Source organism: Rhinolophus ferrumequinum, chromosome X (genome assembly GCF_004115265.2).
Source record: "Rhinolophus ferrumequinum isolate MPI-CBG mRhiFer1 chromosome X, mRhiFer1_v1.p, whole genome shotgun sequence".
In the NCBI taxonomy this organism is placed as follows: Eukaryota; Metazoa; Chordata; class Mammalia; order Chiroptera; family Rhinolophidae; genus Rhinolophus; species Rhinolophus ferrumequinum.
This window is the reverse complement of record NC_046284.1, coordinates 73,859,629-73,865,583: the sequence shown is the minus strand read 5'-3', so window position 1 is coordinate 73,865,583 and position 5,955 is coordinate 73,859,629. Positions and strand designations below refer to the sequence as shown.

The following is a 5,955-nucleotide window of genomic DNA, read 5'->3' as shown; positions in this document are numbered from 1 at the left end:
TGACATTTTGATGACATTCAAGACATCAAGGGTAATACGACAACAGCTCTGATGGCCATTCCAGAAAAGAATTCCAAAATTGTTTTGAAGGGTGGACTAGGTACTGGTATTGGTGCATATGTAGCTTCACAAAGGGAGTCCTTCGAAGGTGACCATAGTGATAATCAGCAATGTGGTATGTAGCACTTTTTCTAGGATGCATTCGCAAACTTAATTGTCAGACCTCATATATAAATGAAACTAATGTTTGTATGTTGATTTTGTATCCTACAACTTTACTGAATTTATTTATTACTTCTAACAGTTTGTGGTGTGAGTGTGTGTGTGTGTGTGTGTGTGTGTGTGTGTGTGTGTGTGTGTGAAAGGGGGAGAGAGAGAGAGAGAGAGAGAGAGAGAGAGAGAGAGAAGTGTCTTTGGGATTTTTTACATAAAATATTGTGTAATCCAAAAACAGACAATTTTTGCTCTGCCACTCTCCCTCTGGGTCTTCTGCAACAGAGACGCAGCAGTGCTCCCACCACCCACACCCACTACACCCTCCCTGCCTCTCTGCTGGGAGCCAGTCTGTGGGGCTGCATCCGCCATGCCCATCACCACCCTCCCTAGCCATGTCCACCAGGTCTGTGTCCTTGTCCTCCTATTGCAGAATGTTTGGTGGCCCCAGCATAGCCAACCCATAGCTATGTGACTATGTCCACCAGCAGCTACAGACTGAGCAGTGCACTGATCCCCAGCACCAGCCACAGCATCGATGCCTGGTCCCCCATGGCATGTTCATCACGCACTCTTCCACCATCCACCTATGGAGCAGTGTCCTAAGCGTGTGGCTGCTGCAGGACTTGGTGGACTTCTCGCTGGCCAATGCTGTCAACACCAAGTTCAGGAATGCCCACACCAATGAGAAGGTGGAGCAGCAGGAGCTTTGCCAACTACATTGACAAAGTGCACTTCCTGGAGCAGCAGAACAGGATCCTGCTGGTTGAGCTTGAGCAGCTCAAGAGCCAGGGCAAGCCATGACTGGGGGAACTCTACAAGGAGGAGATGTGGGAGCTGTGCCATCAGGTGGACCAGCTCACCAACCACAATGCCCACCTCAAGGTGGAGCACGACAACCTGGTGGTGGACATCATTCGGTTTCAGGAGAAGTTGCAGGAGGAGATGCTTCAGAGAGAGAAAGCCGAGAGCACCCTGCAGTCCTTCAGACAGGATGTTCACAATGTTTCTTCGGCACATCTTGATCTTCAGCATAAAGTGGATTCCTTGCAAGAAGACATTGACATTTTGAAGAAACTGCATGAAGAGGAAATCCAGGAGCTTCAGGAATAGCATGTCCAAATCAATGTAGATATCTCCAAGCCTGACCTCACGCCTGCCCTTCTTGACGTAGGTCAGCAGTACAAAAGCGTGGCTGCCAAGAACCTTCAGGAGACTGAGGAATAGTACAAGTCCAAGTTTGCTGACCTCTCCGAGGCTGTTAACTGGAACAATGATGCCCTGCACTAGGTGAAGTAGGAGTCAAATGAGTACCAGAGACAGGTGCGGTCTTTCACCTGCGACATGGATGCACTTAAAGGAACTAACAAGTCTCTGGAATGCCAGATGCTGGAAATGGAAGAGACCTTTGCCATTGAAACTGCTAATTACCAAGACACTATTGGTCACCTGAAGGACAAGATTCAGAACAGGAAGGAAAAAATGGTTCGTCACCTTCCTGAATACCAAGACCTGATAAATGTTTAGATGGCTCTTGAAATTGAGAATGCCACCTACAAGAAGCTACTAGAAGGGGAGGAGAGCAGGATTGCTCTGCCTCTTCCAAACTTTTCTTCCCTGAACCTGAAGGAAACCAACCTGGATTCACCCCTTCTTTGACACCCACTCAACAAGGACACTTCTGATTAAGACTGTTGAAACTAGAGATGGACAGGTTATCAATGAAACTTCTCAGCATCATGATGATCTGTGATGAAAATTGTACACAGTCAGTGCAACAGTATATTACCTGCAATAATAAAAATTCCATATCTTAAAAAACAGCTTTCAAGTGCTTTTCTGCCATTTTTTTCAGGAGCACAAGATAGATTTGAAATAGGAATAAGCTCTAGTTCTTAAGAACCGATACTCCTAAAATATTTAGAAAAAAAGTTTACAACATAATCTAGTTTACGAAGAAGGTTTGTGCTAGAATAGTTTTTTAAAAGCATTTTTGAATACCACTAAAACTGCTTTTTCTCCAACAAGTATCTGACCAATTTATTTCTGCTTCAATAAATCTTTGGGGGGGGGGGAACACACACACACACAAAAAAAAAAACCACACAGACAATTTTACTTCTTCCTTTCTGATTTGGGTGACTTTGTTCTTGCCTAATTGTTCTGGCTAGGACTTTCAGTACCATGTTACATAGAAGTGGCTCCAATTCTGTGTTGAGTAGAAGTGGAAAGAGTGAACATTCTTGTTTTGTTCCTGATCTTAGATGAAAAGCTTTCAGTTTTTTACCATTGAGTACAATGTTAGCTGTCAGCTTTTCATATGTGGGCTTTATTTTGTTGACGTAAGTTCCTTTTAATATATAATTTGTTTAGAGTTTTAAACATGGATGTTAAACTTTTTCAAAAATTTTTGCATCTATTGAAATGATCAATGTGGTTTTTATCCTTCATTCTGTTTATGTATTGTGGCACATGAAGTGATGTGTGTATGTTGAACCATCCTTGCATCCTTCTTTCACGAATATCTTTAGTTGCATTCATGGCTGCCTCGATGTCCTGAATCATTTTGACTTTGGGGAATAGCCAGAAGGCACAGGGTGCCAGATCCAGTGAATAAGGTGAATGAGGACACACTGTAATATTTTTATTTGACATAAATTGGCATACCAGAAGTGATGTGTGACACACGGAGCATTGTCATGATGGAGGATGAAGTAAAGACACTCACGAAAGAGGACTCCCAGAAATGCTTCAGAAAGTGGCAAGAACAATGAGATAAGTGTGTTCGAAGCAAGAAGAGGTATTTTGAAGGGGATTAATGGTAATGTGTCGTTTACAGTAATAATTTTCTTTAATTTAAACATTCACCATATTTTGTGATCACATCTCAAATATGATCCTTTCAATGTAATGCTGAATTCAGTTTACTACTGTTTTGTTGAGGATGTATGCATCTATGTTTATCAGAGATATTGGCCTGTAATTTCCTTTTCTTGAAGTATTTTTGTCTGGATTTGTCATTAGAGTAATGCTGGCTTCATAAAATTATTTTGGGAAGTCTTCCCTTTTCTTCAATTCTTTGCATGTGTTTAAGAAGGATTGGTGTTAATTTTTCCTTAATTGTTTGATAGAATTTACCAGAAGCCATCTGGTCCTGGGCTTTTGTTTGTTGGGAGGTTTTTGATTACTGATTCAGTCTCTGTTTCCTATTGGTGTGTTCAAGTTTTCTATTTCTTCATGAGTTAGTCTTGGTAGGTTATATATTTCTAGAAATTTCTTCTAGGTCGTCCAATTTGTTGGTGTATAATTTTTCAAAGTAGTCTCTTATGATCTTTTGTATCTCATATCAGTAGTATTGTCCTCTCTTTTATTTCTAATTTCATTCATTTGAGTCCACAACTCTCTTTTTTTAGTAAGTCCATCTAAAGGTTTATAAATTTTGTTTATCTTTTCATAAATGTAACTCTTAGCTTGATTTTTTATTTCATTTACTTTAGGGCTTTGGTTATGGGAATTTATTTTGTACTTTTGATTGTGTCATGTCCTGTTTCCTTTTTTCTTTTTAAATTATTTATTCATTTTTTTCAGTTAGAGTTGACATTTTATATTATTTTATGTTAGTTTCAGGTGTACAGCGTAGTGGTCAGATGCTTATATAATTTATGCAGTGAGCATCTTGATTAATCTAGTACCCACCTGACAATTTACATGTTGTTGCTTATGTCCTGTTTCTTTATGTTCCTTTAAACTTTGCATTGCTGTTTGTGCATTTGAAGAAACAGCCACTTCTACCATTTTTTAGGAATGGCTTTGACTAGGAGAAATACTCACAGTTAAGCCGGGCAAGAGACTCTGGTCCTTTGTTTCTAGCTCCCCTGGGTGTGTTTCTTTCAAGAACACATAATCTCTCCATCCTTCTGGTGTGTCTGTCACTTTCTTTAGAGCACTGTATGAGATGGGGCAGAAACCAGCCTTTTGGGGAGCACACTGAAAGGTAAGGTACAATGGATCCAAGCTCCACTCCTCCAGCTTTCCTGGAGAAGAGGCCTCAGTTCTCTGCCTTATTCAAGCTTTGTAGAGCTGAGCTGACTGCAGGAGGGTGCCCTTCTTAGCTGCTCCAGGAAATTGAGCTACCATGTTTCCCCGAAAATAAGACCGGGTCTTATACTAATTTTTGCTCCAAAAGACTCATTGGGGCTTATGTTCAGGGGATGTCATCCTGAAAAATAATGCTAGGGCTTATTTTCCAGTTAGGTCTTTTTTCGGGGAAACGGTATATGAGTTCTTTAAGCTCTCCAGCTGAGGAGAGGTAGAAGCCAGAACTTGGTGAATGTACCAAAATTCTGTGGAGTACACTGGAAGGCTGGGGACCTTAGACATTTACCTCCATCTCTCTTCTTCCTGCCTCCCCCAGGGAGAACTCTCACATTCGCATTGAACTATGCCAGCTTGGAAAATGGGATGACATGGGCAGACTTAAATTGTTCTTTTTATCCATTTCAGTGTGGCTGATCTCATGTTTTGTTCATCTGGGTTACAACAACTTCTCTGTTAGATTCAGGACCTCTCATAAAAGTACTTTGTTTCTTATATCATTGTTCAGTTGGTGTTTCTGTAAGGAACACTCTCTAGGAATTCCCATTCTGCTATCTTGCTGACATTTCTCCTATGGTTTTCTTCATATTGACCCTTTTATTTGAGCTCTCAGAGACTTCCGTCTATAAGTTTATGTCTTTTAACAAATTTGGGATGTTGTTAGACATTATTTCTTCAAATATATATATATATATATATATATATATATATATATAATATTCTCTTTCACTCTCTCCTTTCTTTCCTGTACTTAAAGTACCCCATGTAACAGACCATCTAATATTGCTTAAAGTCCCTGAGAATCTGTTAAGCTTAGGTAATTTCTATTGGCCTGTCTTCAAGTTCAGTGACTCCTCTGTTACATCTATTCTTCTATTAAGCCCATCAGATGACCTTTTAAATTTTCAGATATTGTATTTTCAGATATAAAATCTCAACGTAGTTATTTTTTACTATCTCTTGCTCTGTTGAGCTTCCTGTCTTTTTTATTCTTCCCCTCCTCCATTTTTTTTTTTTTAAATTAGTTTCAGGTGTACAAAACAATGTAATACTTAGACATTTATACCCCTCACAAAGTGATACTCCCCTCCCCCAATCTACTACCCCTCTGACATCATATATAGCTGTTACAATTCCATTGACTCTATTTCCCATTCTGTACTCCACATCCTGTGACTATATATGTGTGTGTGTGTGTGTATATATATATATATATATATATATATATGAATATATGTATATATATATATATATATGTATAATTATAGCAGACATTCATTATTATTCAGGTTCAGCTTCAGGTGTACACTGCAGTGGTCAGGCATCTACACCATCCATGAAGTGGACTCCCTAATATGACAAGTGTCTATCAAATAACATAAAAATCTTTACAACATTATTGATTATATTCCCCAAGCTGTCTTTTGTACCCCGTGACAATCTTGTGGTTACCAATTTCTGCTTTCTAATCCCCTCATTTTCTCCCTCATCCCCACCCCCCTCCCATCTGGCAACCCTTAGTTTTTTCTCTATATCTCTGAGACTGTTTCTGATTAGTGTGCTCATTTATTCTATTCTTTAGATTCCACATATAAGTGAGATCATATGGTATTTGTCTTTCTCCGTCTGACTTATTTCACTTAGCTT

The 5,955-nt window shown here is 39.5% G+C and overlaps 1 pseudogene; it reads left to right on the top strand.

Annotated features, from left to right (window-relative positions):
• Positions 1 to 608: 608 nt before the first annotated feature.
• LOC117028242 (vimentin-like) lies at positions 609 to 1,966 on the top strand (annotated as a pseudogene).
• The last annotated feature ends 3,989 nt before the right edge of the window (positions 1,967 to 5,955 follow it).